Source organism: Hermetia illucens, chromosome 1 (assembly GCF_905115235.1).
Source record: "Hermetia illucens chromosome 1, iHerIll2.2.curated.20191125, whole genome shotgun sequence".
Taxonomy (NCBI): domain Eukaryota; kingdom Metazoa; phylum Arthropoda; class Insecta; order Diptera; family Stratiomyidae; genus Hermetia; species Hermetia illucens.
In genome coordinates, this window is record NC_051849.1 from 90,192,360 (window position 1) to 90,213,258 (window position 20,899).

A 20,899-nucleotide genomic window follows, 5' to 3' on the forward strand; every position below is an offset into this window, starting at 1 on the left:
TAAATTAACAATTCATATGTTATTTTCATTAATGTACAATTAACATTACTTTTTAATTCAACGAACTCAAAAAGACTTCGGTGTTCAATTCCCAACTTGATATCTTTAATTTGTGACAGGTCTCCTAAAACAAAATTATTCATCGCACACTTTTTTGAGATCTTCCACTCCCTTGGCGTGCCACGCAAAGTGGATAGATCCGCGCCATCTATTTGCTCGCACTCGCAACATTCGAAATAAATTTCGAATGCTGCGAATCCTGCCGCGCCACAGATATATTTGGGCCCCAAAATCAAGCCAAACGTTTGTGGAGGTTTGAAATTTGCGGCAAGTGCCAAACGTGTGGAGCCAGCATAAGGTATAGATGAAGAATTTTTGTCAGTGTCATATTATGAAAACATTTTTCAGGAGAAAATTAAAATTCTACTGAGAGTTTCTGACTTCTATCTTCAGTTGGTTTTCACAAAAAATTGTATAAATATTAAGTTTGGGCTTCCAACTTTTAAAATTATTTTACAAAAGCCAAATGTATGATCATCTAAACTTCACACACGTCCTTGTTTTTGGTTCATTTGCTCCTTAACTCCTCCATTCGTCTTTGTAGATTTCCCGCATAACTTATCATAATCACCAGCTTTCCACCGACTCTTTACAGCATGCAAGGAGTACACACTTCGCAATTAGCAAAAATCAAAAGTATTTTAGTGAGTCCGATACAGTAAGTACCACTACAAGGCCTGCTTGAAATTGATGACGCTTGTTCCCAAAAAAGTTTCGCCTTCAATTTATTTTCGAACTGTGGGCAAGATGCAAAAGAAAGGAAACACAGCATTGCGGTCGCACTTTTAAATACTTTTTGCAACCCGAATTTTGCAAGTTAACACATTCTTGCATAAGCAATCGTAGATTCGAATGCATGCGAAGAATGTAGTGCACGGCGGCAAAGTTCATGATATGCGATGCGAATGCTCCCCGAAGGAGCATATCAGCGTGCTATCTATTGCACGCGGTCGTGAACATGAAAATGGAGATACTTTGACCTGTTGGCATCGATCCAACCAAATACAGCCTCCAAAACTCGTTGAGTTTTTCCAGTGCTGGATGTGAAAATCCGACAAAAATTAGAGGCCGAAGAGTATATAAAATTCCTATCGAGTCATAAATTAGAGAACTGCCAAAAAAGATGCATATACGTGTTGCCTTAACTTCTGCAATTGCATTCCGAATGTTATGTACTTATATGTATCGTTTATAAAACCTACGGCAGCTTTGATAAATTGTTTTTTTTAATTATATTACACCGTATTTTAGTTTTACTAACTTTCAATTATGCTGTTCAATGTTAAATTAATACTAACAGGAATCGCACTTGCTGGACATCAACTCAGACTCCCAATCCAGGAAAAAGATTGCATACTATGGGCGTTATTAGGGCGCAGTGAAACTTCCCCCGATGTCATTGTTATTATAATGTGCAGCTCCGGTTAAAAGAGACTGTCTGAAGTTGATGTTCTAGTTCAATACGAAATCGGCTAACAGTTTTATTGGCATTCCATAGTGGGGGAGCAATCAAAACAGATACAACGATCAGCCCCCGCTACCCCACGCGTTTGCCTCTGGTGCGAATGAATTTGTTGGCCATAGAAAAGGTCGCCACAGAACTTGACTAACTATTATATAATACATATGTATACACGGAGACGTTAAGGCGAATCGGCCACCACAAAATATTTAGAGTTCAGATGGTTACTTCGAATGGAAACTAACGTGACACATTAAAACTTCCGCGGAATTTGGTCAACAATAGCTAAGCAAACAACGACTATCATAAATAAGGATAATTTCGTTTCGAAGTTACCGCATCGGGACAGAACTATCAAATGAATCTATCGATGATCAATTAACTATGTATGTCGACTGGACAGCTTTACAGGCGAAAGGCATACTCCGCAGTGGCTCTTATTCTCATGAATGCAAAGAGGGATCTTCGCCAAAAAAATATCTCCCTCAATACCAGTGCCTATTTAGCACCCCCACTAATAAAAGCAATAATATACCCAACAATAATACGAAATATATTGTATATTGAGTAAATTGCCGTGGTTTTCCGAAATTGCATTGTCTACAGAAGCTTTTTATCACTATGTTCTTAACGGGTCATCCAGCGTGTCGGGTTCGAGAAATCGATTTTTATGCCATTAATTGTGTGCAGATATAGTGCAGAATATTTGAGCAAAGTGATTTTTCGATATTCCGAATCATTAGCAAATTACAGTGTTAAACAAGTAAGGTGTTATATGTCGTGATGTATGTCGCTCGCCGTAATGAAGCACGAATTTCCCACCATAGCTCAAAATCTATCCAACGAAATTCTTTGAAACTTTCCCGACATATTCAGAACATGTTTCGACAGTTCGCAAACTAGCACAATTGTGATTCATCGTACCATTTTTTAAAATTTTCTGTGAAACAAGAGCTTACCAAAATCAGTTCAATGTCTGCCTGTCAGTCCGGCTGCCTGTCCGTCTGTCACACGATATTTACTCCAAAGCTATGTGGTCTGTGAACCGCTACTCGTACGCGTGGCATCATTTTATATTGCGTTTAAAAAGGGCTTCTTCATATAAAATATGTATGTGAAAGAAGACTGTAAATTTTTTTTGGTCTTGTAGAGTATCAAATAACAGCGCTCAATTAGTACTTTTCGGAAATAATCTTCCTTCTTATATTGAGTGAAACACAAGGGAAGTGACGACTCAAAATATGTGCTCCAAAAAGTGAAAAAGGTCGCGTTTTCAGAACTTGGAATCTGAAAATAAATGAAGCAATGCAACTCTACGAAATTTGGGCCTCAAAATATTTCCCATTACAATATCTGCACAAATAACGTTAATAATAGCATATAACTATATTTTAGAAATTTACCCTAAAACCGAAATGCTAGAAGTATAAAAAATTGCGTCGGTGAAAGCGATAATATATGAGACAATTCTGGAAAGTTTGAAGGTAATCCAACTATTAATAACTAAGTTATAGAAGGTCAAAGTTGTTTTATATTCCACGTGAATGCACTGTATTCCAATGGTTCTGAGCCCGCCATCTACTAATGGCGGTCCACACTAATTTGAGAACCAACTTGCTCCACCATTAGTAGATGGCTAGATGACACTTACAACACCTCCGTTAGTTGAAAATAATAGTTGTGATTTATCTTCAAAAAAACATAAAAGCAGTTGTTCGTGTGGAGAGGGTGTTTTACTTGGGATGTATCCGTTTTACTTGGGATGCATCCGTTCCGTTTATGCGCGAAAACATAAACAAAAAAATAAAAGTGTATATGCGCCTGTGCTTCTACGAAGATTCCCATAAACGAATTTGGAAACATCATTTGCTCACAGATTCGATGGAGACCAATTGCCATTAATACTAAACGAATCTTTAACGAATCTCTGCCTTTGTTTCCCGCTGGGTTGTGGCAAGCGGCAAATATGTTGAGCTGGCTTAATACTAGCCACATACGTGCGAGAAGGTTGTCAAATAGGTTGTTGATTGCAGGGTTTAGGCAACCGGAAGTTGTCTATACACGTGCATTTTCGTGTTAATCAACAACATAGTTGTCAACTTGGTTGTACGTCTGCGGCTAGTGTAACGGATTTACACACGATGACGATATTGATACACAAAATCAAGGTAGATAGTTGTTGAAGGTTTGGAGTTTGTAGCAAATTGCAGACATCTGCATGCACCATAAAAACCTTAATATTTATATTTACAGGAATGAGAAGCAAACGTCTGACTACTAAGGAAGAGGAAGTTCTCTTCTTTAGCAACAAACGGTTTTTTGTTATTTGTGAAAAACTAACTGAGTTACGCCACTTTTATCGCAAAGGTACACATCTGAATGCGGTAATGGTCAATGTTTGTTTAGGATAAGCATAGTATTTATATCTTTAATATGTACATATATATATCTGAAAGTTTGGTATAAATGAAAAAAAAAATTTGAATTTATAGCTACCTACGAAAAGAAAAACCTTTGGTAGTATCCGCGTCAGTACTTCACTCACCTTTTCCAGAGGCAATTTTAAAATAGAATGCATTTAATAATGCGCAATATTCTCCCCCTTTCTTTGTTTTGCATTTTAACACCCCTTAGCGTCGCCAATATACTCCCCCCAATATCATTGGTCTACGGGGTTACAGGAGAATCGCAGAAGCGATTTCGAAAAATTGTTGGACTGGACACTAAGAGCGTCACCTGTACTGTCGAGGAAAACTCTGTTGGTGTCCAAATCCCTTTCGTGGTGATATAAGTGCATATTGAAAGTGTGTAAATCTTACATCAAATGGAATTTTGGGTTGCAAAGTCTTCTTGAGGAGTTGGTTTTTCGTCTTCGATGGAGGACAAGGGGAATTTTTTTTTCGTTTTCGTCATGAAAGGAGAACACGGTAAACTATCGCTAGATTCAAACGTCAACGTTCTAATTAATTGACTTAATTAAACGTCCACAAACAGAGTTGGAAAACATTGAAATTAGCTAGAGGATTATCAGCGCGATGGAGACCGCCAAAAGTTCGAAATTTTTGTGTGTATGGAAAGTTGAAGTATGTAACGACGGATACGGATCTGACAAAAAAGGCAACGAACAGTAGAGATTGTGGTTTGTTTTTTTTTTAAACGTTCCATGGAACTCAGTGACTGTACATTAAAGTAATGCGTAATGATAAGCTTCATGTGATGCCTGTGTACTATCGGCCTTAGCAATTAATATGAAATAAACTCCGCTATCTTGCTCGGCCGGATGGCCCAATACGCCCAGAACATCAATGGCACATACTAAAGAGGCTTCACCATCTGCGCCATCTCTTTATCGACTGTAAATCTGCCTATGATAGCATAGCCAGGGTAAAACTGTACACGGTCATGAGAGAATTCGGTATCCCGACGAAATTAACAAGACTTACTAGGCTGAGCCTGACCAATGTGCGAGGCCAGATAAAAGCAGCAGGAACACTCTCAAGACCATTGGACATCAACAACGGTCTACAACAAGGGGATGCCCTATCATGCGTCCTCTTTAATCTGGCCCTGGAGAAAGTGATTCGTGATGCTGAGGTAAAGACAAGAGGAACGATTCTCTTTAAAGTCCAACCAACTACTGGCCTATGCTGACGATATTGACATCACGACACGAACGACCCGAGACCCACAAACTGCCTTCATTCAGATCGAGCAGGCGGAAATTGGGGAGAGCTCTCGGGCTGCATATCAATGAAGGCAAGACAAAGTATATGGTGGCAATGCCAGCATATCAAACCGCACTGGTCAAACGGGAAGAATAAAGATAGGAGAATACGACTTTGAGACCGTTGATAATTTCTCGTATCTAGGGTCGAAAATCACAAGCAGTAACAGCTACGATGATGAAATCCGCGCACGATTGTTCTGCTCGAAACGTCTCACCATAGGGTCAACGCTCTAACTGTACAAGACAATGATCTTGCCAGCCCTCATGTATTCCTCGGAAACTTGAGTTCTTAGCAAGAAAAATTGCGAACTCTTGGCCGCGTTCCCGAGAAGAATCCTCTGGAGAATTTTTGATCCACTACATGAGGATGGACGATTCCGTAGCTTGCATAACGACGAAATATATGAGCGATACCATGACCGACCAGTTATGGATAAAATCCGGCTCAATAGGTTACGGTGGGCGAGTCACTTAATCCGCATGGATGAGAATGATCCAGCCCAGAAAGTCTATAAGGGCAATATCTATGGTAGAAAAAGAAAACGAGACAGACCCTGCCCAAGATGGAGCGATGGCGTAGGTCAGGACGCAGACAGCTTTTAGGGATATCGAATTGGTGGAACTCGGCGCAAAACCGGGATGTCTTGAGTTCCTTATTAAGGCAGGCCTAGACCGGATACCGGTTGTTGCGCCGTTGATGATGATGAAACTTTAGGAACAAACATGATAATTTGTGCAACTGGTGATTCATGCTTTACGACGACAAAAGGAGGAGCGTATCCAAGGATGACTTTCGATTAGTCGCACTATGATGGCTGACTGTAACATACCACACGTTCCTTTCTAATTTTTTGAACTTTTTAATTTTTAATGTTGACTTTTTTTTTCAAGAAACTGCCTTCAAACTGTAGGTAACGTTCTTTTTTAAAAAAGAAGGAAAACTGGAAGCTCCAAGCTTCAAGTATGAATCATTTTGTCGATGTTTTATGTAAGAATATTGGGGTACACGATGGTTCCATTTATACATAGTTCCTAGTGTATAGTACATACCTAAAATATACCCGATATTCGATTTGTCATGAAACGCTGTACAGATCGAAGGCAGCCCAACAGCTAGCCGATGATACACTGGCCCACTACAAGACTGATGCAACAGCGTTACAAGAGATGCATTGAGCATCTGTTTCATGACGAAAAACCACTACGCTATATATTATAGTGGCTCGGAATACGTTTCTTAGTTAGCCAAAAATGAAACCTTTTATTATCGGCTTTAGAAACGTAAGCGAAAGGTTATGCACTCTGCGTTTGCAAGGCAAATTTCGGAATATAAGCGTCATTGACGTTCACAGCGGAGTCGGAGAAGCATAGCTTCTACGAGACAGTAGAGCAGACCCTCGCAGCTTGTCCCAAGTATCATCATACCTAGACATTTTAACAGCCAAGTAGGCACGGAGCTCGTATTTTCCCCAAGCTTATATGAAACCACCAGTGATAATGGACTGCGGATTCGTCAGTTAGATATGTGTTGAAAATACTATCTACTACCAGCAGGGTTGTGGCAGAACAGCAAAAGCTTCAGGTAATGTTTGAAGCAACACCAAGAAATCCTAATCAACTAATTTTACAATCCGTACATTCTTGTTATTCATTTCATATTTTATAAAACTTTAAATATTTAATAAACAACAAGAACGTTTGTGGGGAATATTTTGCCAAAGCTTGTTTTCAGATTCATAACATCATGCAATAATACTCCCCATTTATAAAATTATTAATCCATCGCGGCGCCATAACAAAATTTCGCTCGCACAGTAATACATCTTCGTAAGCTTTCCAGTAACTACATCTCCCACCATTGGCAAACAAACACCCAAAAAAGTTATTATGCATTACTTGATGAATTGATGAATTGAGTATCAGGCTCAAAATTTCACCAGCAGACTTAAACGTGGAAGGAGGCCAGCGGCAGAAAGTAACAATCACCACAAAACTGGCCTCCCACTCCATTACCGTGGCTCTCTTTAGAGCTACATAAACCACCTTCTTACCATGAACATCAAACAATGGCGTAACGTTCGAAATTTTTTGAAATTGATGCTAAAATATTTAAGATAATTGAAATGCTTTAAGTTTACCCACAATTTAAGTGAATTAGTATGCATTACAAAGTTTTGGAATGGAAAATTTGTTTTTAATTATTGGAATTAAAATATGAATCAATGATTAGCCTAATCAGCACAATGCAAGTACAGGCTGTACTATTTACTATGGGTCAGAAGTAGGGGTGACTTTTCAAAATTTAAACATTAACAACTCTGTTTTTATCTACAGTGCAGGGTTTCTAATGGATGCAAACATTGAAAGTAATAATTAAGACATAATGTCATTGAACCTGAAACTTTATCATTTAAACAATAAGCGAAAAAGCTAAGAAAATTCTACCAAATCGTTGAATTGAAAGCTTCAAATATGGTAGATTGTCCTCACCCATACGGGTTAGATGTCCCGCCCACCCTAGCAGATTGAGTCGAATTTTAACCATAATCAAACGTCATATGCAATGCCTTTTTAAAAAGACAAAAAATTGGATCAATTTTTGGTCTATTGAAAGCTGTAAAAATTTGAAAACATAAAAATTTGAAAATCCCCCTCGAGAATAAATAGCGACTCACCTACTGAATAACGAAAGAAATTCATCAAATTCTTTGTTTTTACAGAAGTTATACGCCAAAGGTAAAAAGACCAGGAAATAGCATCGATAGATAATTGATGGGGAAACTTGTGATTGGAGAAACCTTTTCATCTGGGTAGTTTGCCAAGAATCGTAGGTTCAACCCTCCTAGGAATGGATTTGTACCTGCAAAAGTTCCTGAAAAGGCAATGCAGCAATGTATTAAAAAGCTCAAACAGGCTAGATTCTACACACAAAGATATTTTCCGTATTTCTGATAAGATCAAGATTCGAAATATGCAAAATAAAAAATCGATTCTTGAAACCTCGAAGGCCCTCTTAACACATTGAATCGTATATCCTTCCAAACTAGATAAGAAGCGTTGTTTTACCCAAAACGATATCCTATAGAGATGGCTACATACAGACGCCTCATGTGTGAGAGGTTTGTTGTTTGTTCCATTTTCTAGCCTATATTGCTGCAAATTTCATGACTCTAGGACGAACTTAAGGGTTTGGTCAATTACTAAAAATTATAGAAATATACTATTATTAACTTTATTTGAACAAATATCGGTATGGGGCTATTTCGGAGCCTAGGCGCCATATAGTGGCAGCTTCTTAATTTTTGTCAGATTTTCTAAGAAAGGGTCCGTGAACGAAATGACACATATCACGTTGCTACATACACAACATCATTGGCCCATACCGCAGAGGCTGCACTCCAGGCCAACCAGCAACAGATCAGATTTTCTCTCTCCGGAAGGCAGTGGAAATATTGTCGTAAGCCACATTCCACATTATCAAATGTACCATTTGCCGATGATACTCAGGCCAAACGAAAGGGAACTGAAAAGGGGAGGAGGATTCTCCCCGAGTCCGAAGTTTTCTCGGGGACCCGAAAAAATGTGTAAAAAAAGAGATAGCCTTCATAATTTTCTCCCTAGACCCGTATAATTTTCACCCCGGCCTCATCTTCCTCATAATTTTCACCCGGGCCCGGATTTACTCTTTATGGCCCTGATGATACTGTACCCGGACTAGGCTGGCCCTGACCAATGTGTGAGACTAGATAACAGCAGCAGCTTCACTCTCGTGGCCATTTACCATCAACCACGGTCTAGGACAAGGCGATGCCCTATCATCCATCCTTTTTAACCTGGCGTAGATAGAGTGATTCGTTATGCTGATGTAAATGCGAGAGACACCATGCTCTTTAAGTCTACCTATGCCTATGCAGACGACATTGGCATCATAGGAAGAAAAACCCAAGATGTACCTTCATGCAAATTGGGCAGCAGCATAAAATTTACACTGGTTATATAAAAACAATAAAGATAAGAGTGTGCTTGTGGATAAAATCCTGCTCAATAGGTACAGTTGGCGTGTTACTTAATCCGTGTGGTTGAGAATGGATCTATGGCGAAAAAGAAGACGTGGGAGGCACGGACTTTTAGTAATATCGATTTGGTGGGCCTTGTTGCAAAACCGGCATGGCTGGAGTTCCTTATTAAGGTAAGCCTAGATCGGACACCGGTTGTTGTGTCGTTGATCCTGATGATGCATCCTTCAAAAAAGACGACAGATACTGTTTCCCAGAAACATATCTCTCGGAAACAGACGACTGACACACACACATTGTGCTTAATAGGAAAGATCAGATCATAGGCTTTAGATTCTCGTTTATAGTATATTTGACAGGTTTCAACAATTGATTTATAACAAGAAAATACAGTTCACTTGAATAATGTTTGAAATAGTGGGAAAATGCCGGTACCATTTTAGCTGAAAACAAATGAACATAAGCTAACATGCCTAATTACTTCGCATGTTTCCTTATTAGACGCATGACTGCGACTTGTGATGCATTGAATTGAGCATGTTGTTTCCTTCCTAGATTTCGACAAAGCAATGCATTATAATCTATTCAAAGTTCAAGATCATTTGACTCCGCTTGCGTTACCGGGTCCCCTAGTTCTTCCAGCGGATGACACAATGAATCGTAGTGGGGTATACAAATGCAACTACGACGTTTCTGCGCTTACCTGGTATTTGAAAATGCCTGCAGCTAAGTCCTGGATCCTAGTCTCAGAAGATATGGCATTGACCCAGAAGCATTCGGTTTTGTGGATTTCTCTTTATAGAAGATCTTAGCCACAGATTTTGTTAAACGGAAATATTTGCTATGGTGTCAGAAGGAAGAAGTAACGTTGCCGCAACTTTGTGGTCCTTGGCAGGAGGAAGTAGAAGTCTCAATTTGACCATCTTTTTTTTCCTTTAACATACTTCGTGTTATATGTGATAAAAAGCCTCCGCTGACCAAAGGGTCTGCCGCATTCAATAAGGAACTTGCCGAGTGTACCAACTTGTACCCGCATTCGATTTCTTTGAATATTGCCACACCTTGTCATGCACTAACGCCAATGTCCACATTTCCAAAGAGCCAACTAGGTTCACGGTCTACAGTCGACTTAGATTCGTTTTCACATACCCCTATTAAAATTTGAGTCCAGGACCGATCTACTTAAAAATTAAATGGCTAAAACAAACAATACGAACGAGGAGATAGTGGGAATAGAGAGTGAGCTGGCTGTGTTTATACGGAGCACGGAAATGCGCCGCTCACCCCAACGCCCAGCGAAGGAGGCAGCAAAGGTTGAAATATCCGACGAGACATCTGGATGAGCAAACAGAGAAGAAGACTTCCAAAATAATGCGGCATCTGTAACGGAGACGGGAACCAAGACAGTAACACGTAGTGCTATTGTTGCGGAAAGAGACACAGTGGAAACTGCTGAAATTAACCAGATGGTTCCAAATATAACCCGAATGGGAGCGCTATCGACTACTCTAGCGAAAGCAGAAGAGGAGGAGGCTTATTAAAAAATGCGCGGCATTTGTGAAGCACATGCGATCTACGACGTTCCTCCAAAGCATCAGCAAAGAGGTGAAGAACTGACTGATGGAGCTGAGGGAGCTCCTGGATATCGTATTATATGCAGACATGGAGGGTAACAGAAAATCCGCGGGAAACTGAAACAACCGCGCCTCGCGATGAGAGCACTGCGAGCGCCAAACGGAACGCAGATTGCCCGTTGCAGAGCGAACGGGGGAAAAAACGAAAGGTGAGAGGGGCATGTGAAGGAGACTTCATTCAGGTACTCTCCAGGCCTCAAAAGACGAAGAGGGACAAGAGACAACAACAAGCCCCGTCATCAGAAAAACCTCCCCTTAAAATTAAGGCGACACGAAGACTGGAACACCAAAGGAAAAGGTGGGGAGACGAAGGAGAACTAAACCGCCAACTCGGCTTATTAAGCCGACGGAAGGCAAGACTTTTGCGGAAGTCCCCAGTGAAATCCATTACAAGATTAAGCCCGAAGTTAGCAGAGCAGAAGTGTCTTTCATTCAAAAAACGAAGGGTGATGGAGTCCTAGTCGAATTAGGCCCAATGACAACAAATAAACTTACTTTCTGTGAAGCAGTCAAGAAAGCCTGACCATCAAACGCGGATCAATGTCCGGATTTGTATTACCTCTGCGAACCTCCGAGGCCAAAAACTCGCTGTGGTGGAAGTTTCCAGGCAATACGCGAAAAATGTAGAGAAATACTGTAATACCAAATGCCAGGGTGAAACATCTGGAATTAGGGAACATCTTGAAGTTCCATTCGGTTATATGCTTGATCGACAAACTATAGTTAATACGCACCATTAAAGGGGTGCAATAGTTCTTTTAGGACGCAGTGTAACTTCCCTTGACACTATTATTACAACGCAAACATAGACTCGTAAAAGTGAAATTACAGATCCAACTAAGGGTAGTTGCTTCTGACGATAAAGGGAAGAAATACATTTTGAGAAATTTGGGGAAATGGATAATTAACGTTGTTCTAAAATTTTCACAGATTTTTATAGTATTTGGAAGAGTTGAATTTTACCCGGAGAGGTGATTTGCATCACACTGCCTTACCCAGAATCGTCAAAATAGACGAAGCATTCGCTAAATAGCTGAATCTGCTAAAATCACGCTTTTCGCAATAGATATGAACATATGAAATTACAGTATAATTTACGTCACGTTTTGAAAACTTTCCATTCGATAGATGAGGCGTCGGTCAACGACGACCCAAAGGCAAATAGAGTAAGAGCATTTCACTAGCAACTTTTACCACCCATTTCAGACTTTCACTTTGTTGTAAATTATAACACTTAGATATAGCATAAGCTTGCCAATATATTCTTATCTCACGCTCTTTTCTATGAAACTTGTGAAGCAGATGGAGATTTTAGAGGTTTTCAAATAAACGGTGTGATGTTAAAGCGGTCCAAATAATAAAGTATAGCACAATCTTAAAATGTTACACTAAATCAAGAGAGCTTGCAGAATTTTATAAACAAACCGTTATATGTAAACAGGCTTTAATACTGGAATGCAAATTAATTTTTATCGCTAAGCGATTGGAACTGTTGAGAGGAAAAATGTGTGTGCATTTATAATGTGCGCACGACTCTTTCAAGCCTCCAGTTTTAAGTTTTCGATTGAGTTTTCCAGTGTTCCAAGAAGATTTTAATCACGTGCGCAATACGTATCGAAGATTTCTGGCTGAGTGCTTATTATGAGGTGATATAAGCACGTATCAAGCTCCACGAAATATTAATTTTTATTTGGGCCAGTTAGCTTTTATGAGAATAGCCCTAAAAATCGGAATTTAAGGTGGTAAGCTCCACAATATGGTTGAAAACTCGTGTTAAATAGAAGTCTCTTTTGAGTTTTCATCAACTAAATCCCAGTCAGCTTCCCAAAGCATCACCTTTCTGCATTGAGTGTGAAATTTTTAGATTACCTTCACAAGGATATCACAACCTTACAAACGTCGATCCCGAATATCCCGTGAAATTGAATTAAAATTTAAATAAATGATTTTTAGGATGTTCACGGCTTCAGGGTGATTTTTCAGTAGTCGTAACTAAATTATGTAACTCGAATTAGTCTTCCGTTCATCCAATTTCGCGTAGAGGCTTAGTTTCAACTAAATTTAAAATTTAGCTTTATATCTGCAATACTACAATGAGGAACTTTACATTATCTTTTATAGCTCTACGGCTCTAGTGCTAACGCTGGAAACTTGATTACTTCAGATGGTATGGGTCGAGATTTTCACATGTGTGCTGTAGACTCAAACATTTCAGATTTATCCTACGGATACCAATGCCGTTTCTAGAGTTTCCTCCTGAATGTTTTTGAATTGAAGGAAATGAATCCCAAAATGGAGTAAATGTTGAAAGTGTTCATCTATTTTTAATATTGCTCACATCACATCACTGCCTTGTGTTTTGTCTATTCAAATGGGAAATGCAATTTTCCAGGCGGTCTTCCTTTGTTTTTGCGGAGTAGCTCGTTGGGAATCTAAGAATCAAATTTTGCAACACAATTTAAGAATCAGATTCTTCTTTTTATGGTGGTCTAGTGTAAGTTAAATATCTCAGCGATAGTTAATTTATACCCTTCCCCCAATTTCACTCAATTCGTAGTTCTCAAACTTTCTAGCCGTCTAGAACGCGGTTGATGCTAAATCAATGTTTCCCACCAAATAGTTAGAATTACTGTTGACACACACAATCACATACAATATTGTTGCCGTGAATTTCACACAAATTTCAACAATCATTCGCCGCTCTCTGTCCAAGATCGAATTCACAACGTAAACAATGCCTTAAATTAATTTTATCTATTTCCATGTTGATCAACTGCCCCCAGTCTCCCTCAATATGGCTTTTCCCACTCTTGACTCTACAAGATAACGTATCGCCTTTAAAGGCGTGAACATAGCATCTTGAAAAAACTGAAAAACAACTTCTGCATTTTAAAATTCTTAAAAAAGTCAGCCTTCTCTATAAAACTTAAATCTTAAAATATATCTTATTTAATATCTGTTTAAATAAGTGTATTACTATAGTTTAAAAATTTATCAGAAATACTATAAGAAAGATGTTGGAGAGAGAGGCTACTCTTGTTCAAGGAGCAATCGTATAGTCTTACCAAGCGGCAGTATAAATTTGGGCGAGTCCGCTCTACCCCTGACGCAGTAGGATAATAGTCGTGAATATCGGGAGGCGTTGGCTATTAATAAGTGCTCCGCAGTGGTGACGCTACACGTAAGAAATGCCTTTAATTCGGCCAGCTGGGGGTTGTATTAAAGGCATCCTGTTTAAATTTAGTGCCCCTAATTACCTAGCTCGAGTCAAGAGTTACCTCTCGAAAAGTTTTTTCTTGTATGGGACGGTCAACGGGGCAAAAGAATACGTTGTGACAGAAGTGTTCGCCAAGGCTCCCAAAAAAAACGGAGAATCCATTCGAGGTGACTGTGGATTTCCGAAAAATCACTAGGAAGGAACTGCACAGGAGAGTCGTGAAAGAAAGAGTGAGGTTGAGTGTCTCAACTTAATTACTAGTTCAATAATCTCGTACAGCAAATACTGAAATCGGAGACAAACTGCAGCTCGGGAAACGCAACGATAACTCCGATACAAGAAATGCTCCAGGAGTTCGACGAAAATCAAAAAGTGCGACGAATGCGTGATTTAATTTTCCTGGTATAGACCAAACCCTTCCCCAAAAAGTAATACTTCACGGTGGTGCCGCGGGAATATTCGCGGAAAAGTAGAGTAGGCTTCAGTGGGTCAAAATCGAACACACTTCCGCAATCTAGTGCAGGAGCGTCTTTCTAAAATCAGAAATGATGCTAAGGGTTTACCTCTGTTTATCCTGTCGAAAAATGGGCAAGGGTTCTTGGCGCAAGGACAAGAAATTTGTGTGGTGTTGCTATATAGAACGCGAACGTAGTAAAAATGGTATAGCCCCAACTTCTCCATTTTGGTAAACCACTCAAGCAATATGGTGTCGCATTTTCAGCTCTGAAAGTTTCCGTGACGCTGTCAAAGAAGTAGAACGATGTGATGACCGGACAATTCATTTCTTCACCGCATGCGCACCACAGGCAGGTCAATCCGATGCCGAGAAAGATGCTTTCTGGCAACGTCTTGACACAACAACTTGTCACGCGCCTGTTGATTATGAAAAGGGTTTGGAGCACGCAATGAAGGTGGCAAGCGTATAGTCGATTCCGCACACATTCACGACCTTGCACTTGTCAATACATGGTTTATTAAACGATTGTCTCATCTTCCTGCATTTTATAATAAAAACAGTAAAACGCAAGTCGACTATATATCCTCATAAGATGAAGGCATTTCTCACCGTCACTAATCGTCATGTCATTCCCTATGAGATAATCATACTTTAACATCAACTTTAGATTGCTTCGGAAGAACCCAGAGACCGATAAAACGACGCAAGGCAAGCGACAATACCTAGTGCCAGAGAAACTCGCGTTTCTGCGTTGGTTCTGCGTTAATTTGTTCTACCGCAATCCGAATAGTGTAGTGCGACGTCGTTTCGTACCTCGCCCTCCCGCCACTCCTCTTTGTTCTTATTATGGACACTGCCAAGCTACTTTAGGCAGATGTTTCTCTGGGGGCTCATAATAAATCCGAATTCGAATTTGAATCAAACAGAATTTTGAAACAGGCACTATGACTGTAAGTGACCTTTACTAGACCTGAACAATGTTGCATCATGCATCACATGCAATTTGGATGATATGGCAATCCACTATTGGCGTTCTTTGTGATCGGCACATCAACGAACGTCTCAGATATAAAATTACCGCAAGGCCGTCCGCCCTGACGCCCTCTATGTATGTTCCTGAGTGTTGGCCGACTATAAAAGACAACGAATGGCATCTTGTGGTAATACAGACAAAGATGTTACATTGGACCAGTAGCTTAAGGTGCCGTGGATGCATCCGAAATGGGGATATAGGGTTGCACTTTTAGTTTCATGACATTCCTAGAAACTATCACACTGCTAGTACCTTAGTTTCACAAGATACCATTGAATATAAAATCCCGCAACTTCTGAAAGACGCTTCGCCAAACTAAGGCAAAAGCGGTAGGTCATAAACAAGCACACTACCAAACCTAGCAAGAGCTAAGCTAAAAGAACCCTGTAATCGTCCTCTTGAAAAGCTGCCACATAGAATAAAATGCCTCTTTTCCAACTTTATAAATACGTTTTATCGCTTACACTTAAGTTTCAACAAGTCGAATTGAAAATACAATAAAGTTTTCACAAGTCCTACCTCAAAATTAGAAATCCTGGCGTGCCGGCTGCGGTTAACAAACTCAAGGCAGAAGATAAGCAATTATTTTTTTCCTGTCATTCTGCCACCAACTCATGGCACTATTTTTGCCCGCTGTCTACTCCTTTGGCGAGTTCTAAAAATGTGTGGAGAGCGCCGGTGGCGTCATCTGACCGCTCACATTCGCAACATTTGAAATAAATTTCGAATGCAACCTGTGCTATTGTCACTTCCGTGGAGTATGCTGATCGCTTCACTACTATGCGCACTGCGGATGAGTGGTACAATGCTTCAACTCCCCGTAGAATTGGAATATCTGGGAGTTATTCTAGACAAGAAGCTTCAGAAGACAAGAAGCATGTAAATGTAAAGATGAAACGAGCTCTCACAGCTTATTGGTTGAGTAGGCGGACCTTTGCCTCGACATGGGGACTTAGGCCTCAGGTAGTAATGTGGATATATGTTGCTATCATTAGGCGGATGTTACTTGTCCATCCAGAGTGTGGTGGGTTAAGGTGAAACAAAAGAGCTTTCACTGTAAACTAGCGACACGCCAAAGAACTGTGTGCCTGGATATTACCGGTACCATGAGAACGACATCCGGCGCAACTGTAAATGCAGCCCTTGGATTTGTTTATTCACGGCACTGAAATGAGAGCAGCTCTTAGACTAATTCGATTAGATCTATGGTGAAAAAATGGAAGTGGAAGGGCACAAAGTATTGGAAGCGTTATTGTGAGAACTGGATCCGGTTTTCGCAATGCCTTCTGATTCTCGGTTCCCCGTACATCTGTTTGATAGAAGATATGAAGCTATCTTGAAACGAAGGGTAAACTGACATGAAGCATAAGAATGCCTAACAGGATATACTGACGTCTTTTACACCGATGGCTCAAAAACAAAACTAGGTTCTCTCAGAAATAAAAACGAGAAGTGGGCTTTCTCTTCGGACAATATGCAACGGTGTTTCAAGCTGGAGTGTATGCGATCCTAAGGGCAGCAACCTGGATGATTGATGAGTAGTTGAAGTGCAGGTGCATCGCAATCTGTAGCGATATTCAAGCTTCATTGAGAACGTTGAGCAGTCTTTTGATGGTTCAGGAATCGTTCAGGAATGTAGAAATCGATTGAACTCTGTTTCTGATTCAAATCAATGGAACTACTTTAGGTGCCCGGTCATTGTGGTATAGACGGAAATTAAATCTCGGATCATCATCATCATCAACGGCGCAACAACCGGAATCCGGTCTAGGCTTGACTTAATAAGGAACTCCGAGCATCCCGGTTTTGCACGAAGGCCCACCAATTCGATCTCAGATGTTTTCACAAAAGAGGGTTCAATTTCCACCACACCCGGATCGGAACCAGTACTGTATCATTGACTAATGCTGCTCTCAACAGCTGTGCATATGTTCCGAATGGGAATTCTCCAAGGTGATGCGATGATGATTCTCCAAGGAGTTGCCCGATTTAAGAAAACAATCATAAACGAGATATAAGAACTAATAACATATGTAAGTTATCCGCTGCTCTTGAAACTGTGCATATAATTCAGAAAACCTTTATTCTTTACAGCGCTCAGGAAGCGGGGGTTGGCTGTAATAATTTAGTTCAACAAAAACACAAAGCGTCTGTATAAATATATCCTTAACGTATGAGCGCTTATAGCAGTTCGGAGACCGGCAGTATCAGGATTTTCTTCGAATGGAAACTTCATGAAGACCATTCCGGCCCAAAAATTGATTGCCCTTATTTGGAGCTTCTAAGGGTCCAGTAAGACTCGCTGCAAACTATACACACACACAGAATTGACTGAACTCATTTAATAATGGTTCTGGTAACATTTCTGGACCCCTTCAGAGCGCAAGTTTAACGCGGTTGGACTTTATTAAAGGGTGCCACCAAACATGAATGATTCTTAAATGTCTCCAAATAATTTCTCACTTGGTAACATACATTTTTCTTAGTAAAATTGTGGTCAGAGCATGCAATTTAACTTAGAACTCGCTGGAAAATCTTACAGGATGGATGTCCTTTCCATGACACTATGCATCTTGTGACTATTTATGACTCTTACAACTTTTCTACAACACCATTGACCAAGTATGGAGAAAATGTTAACCAAATGAATACTTTAGCTGTCATTATTACTCACCACAAAGTCTATTATTTTCGTGTTTGTATATCCAAAACAAAAACACTTTTTAGACTGCGTCACGTTTTTCACTGCACACTGGGTACTCACTCAAACTTTTAAACGACAATTTCCTTATGTACAACTTAGCACTACTTCTCGACCTTCTAGGACATTTCCTAAGTGGCACTAGTCTATCTAACAGAGCAGCCTGAAGACTCCAGTTTACACACTATCAATTTAGCCTACACTAATAACTAATATTTTTTATTCACAACTAAAACGGGTTATATTTTCTTTATTTGATTAACATTTTCACTTCATATCTCACGTCGATGCATGTGGTCTCTATTTACATTGCACTGTTCTTCCTGCACGAATTCTTTCTCTTGTTTCCTCTTCTTGTCTACTACATTCTCCCTTCTTGATATTACTCTATCTGCTTATATAATTTCCATACAAGACCTTTCCCACAACAGTTCTAATTGAATTAATTTCGCTAATTCTTTTCTTTTTCACATGTGCTTTCTTTCTTCATTTATTTTTTGCTTTTCATTCCACATTCACTTCTGCGACGATTAATTTTCACTGTCAAAACACGAAACGGATGTGTAGATACAACTTCTATAAATGATTTATCTTAGGTAAAGGAAGAAATCTCGAACATTACACTGGATTCTGCATGAGACAGGAAAAACTGCATTCGTCGTGGGGACCCAGTATTGTGCTTCACAAAGAACACGGACGCATTATTCGTTGCCTACTCGCGAATTTACCGGAAAAGTTGAATCCCCAAACGCCAAGAAGGAATAACGTTAAGCACTAGCGGAAAACTACTTGACAAAATTCCGAAATTATGTGAAAAGTGCCCGAAACGATCTTTAAATAGAAGAAATCAGAAAAGACACGAATGGTCCGATATTCCTGTCAAACTATTTTTGACCGGTTTCTTATGAAGACGTCTCAACTCAGTTCTGAATGAGCTCCACCGACCCCGGAAAATAACTCCAACGTTGACGCGTAAAACTCGGAACTCCTTCCTTCGGCTGATCTCCACGGAGGATCGATCTTACAAGTCTAGTTTATTTACAAGTTCAGTATATATTTCTATGTATTACGAGTATTACTGCTAATTCTGTTATCTTGCGGCTTTTGCATGCCCACTAGAAAGTTATTTTCAATTCACAGCGAAACTAGGAACGCACAAAATAACGAGAATATCCACGGAGGAAAATTGGAAAGCCATCCACGTACACTGCTTCTTCGATATCGGCGATGAGTATCTAGATAGGGTATTATCCTACTATCCGCCCGTGTCCTCGCCAAATTCAAACCCTATCCCGTGGAAATGAGTTGTCCTTCTCCCGTGGGGCCTATGTACAGAGTGCACTCCACCAAGCACAAGCACTCCACTCTATCGAAGATTTTGCGATTCAGCCTTTCGAAAACGATTTTTCGCGATAACACGTTGTGCGTGCATTTTTACCGGGCACTTTTCATCAACTGAAATTTTCCGGTTGAGAGAGATTTTTCCGACTTCGATTTCGACTCGGCCTTTCCCACAATCCACTCAGTTGAGACAAGGTTTCCATGCGCTGAAATTTTCTTTCCGTTTTTTCTCGCTTTCCCTACTTTCCCAGCTCATTTTGCGAAATGAGAAAAATCTATGTGGAAGGAAAATATGAAAAGTGTGTATCTCTAACAGTCAACCGACGGACTCCTGGTGTTAGACGAACAACATTCAATCCTTCATTTTACACTATTGTGTAAATTTATGGGAGATTTTATATGGTTTTTCCGGAGGCATTTTTCAGCAGTTTCTCATCATTTCTTCTTATTGCTTTTCCCATTATATATCGAGAAAATATAAAAAGCAAGAAGCCGTCTTTTGTCTTTACAAATATAAGGATTTTGTGTTGATTCTCGTTTTTATAATTCTTGACGAATGAAAAGCGTGCATGTAGTTGATTGATGGCGGTTCTTATAAGACATATTCATAAATTTTAAGTAGAATTACTGGCTTTTCATAGGAACTATGGAATGCGCCGCTCATGATGCCGCTAAATATAGTCGACATTGTTACAAAAATAAATAGCATTTTTGTCGGACGCGCTATATATAAAAGAAATTGTGCAATTAGAGATGTTCCACACAAACGGAACTTTGTTTTTGGATGTTGGAAGCATGAATCCAGCGGCTTGTGCGTAAATTTTGCACAATATGCACGTTCAATGTTCCGGAGTATTTTCAAACACCAATAAGGCTAACAACGGCAAAAAAGAAAAATTATTTCCTGATAGAACCAAATAAAACTGGTAAAAGATCGGGAAAATGATGCTGGAAGGAAGTAAGAAAATTCAATTTCTAAATAGCTGGATGAGCTTTTCGTGGACCTGAACCTGCAAAGCCATCTCCCAAGTATCCTTAAAAAAGAAACAATGTGGATCGTCAAAATATTGATCTATGTTAGTAAAGCGAAATTTATGGGGCCATGGACCAACATCAAAGTTTTGCAAAGGTTCCGAAGGTAGGAGATTTTTTTGGAGGTACTACCAACTAACACTTCCCCGTCGTCACAGAGCTAGACTGCCTCTAGTCGCATATCGCCAAGAGAGTTGCCACTCATCTAGGGTTCGTTGC

General features: G+C 39.8%; 1 protein-coding gene across 2 annotated transcripts in view; it reads right to left on the reverse strand.

Annotated features, from left to right (window-relative positions):
* LOC119661353 (potassium voltage-gated channel subfamily H member 2) overlaps positions 1–19,738 on the reverse strand; it is a 766,305-nt gene extending 746,567 nt beyond the window's left edge. For both annotated transcript variants that reach the window (XM_038070659.1, XM_038070660.1), the window contains exon 1: positions 18,281–19,738. The gene's annotated coding sequence lies outside the window, so the exon portion shown is untranslated. The remainder of the gene's footprint in view (positions 1–18,280) is intronic.
* Positions 19,739–20,899: the final 1,161 nt, after the last annotated feature.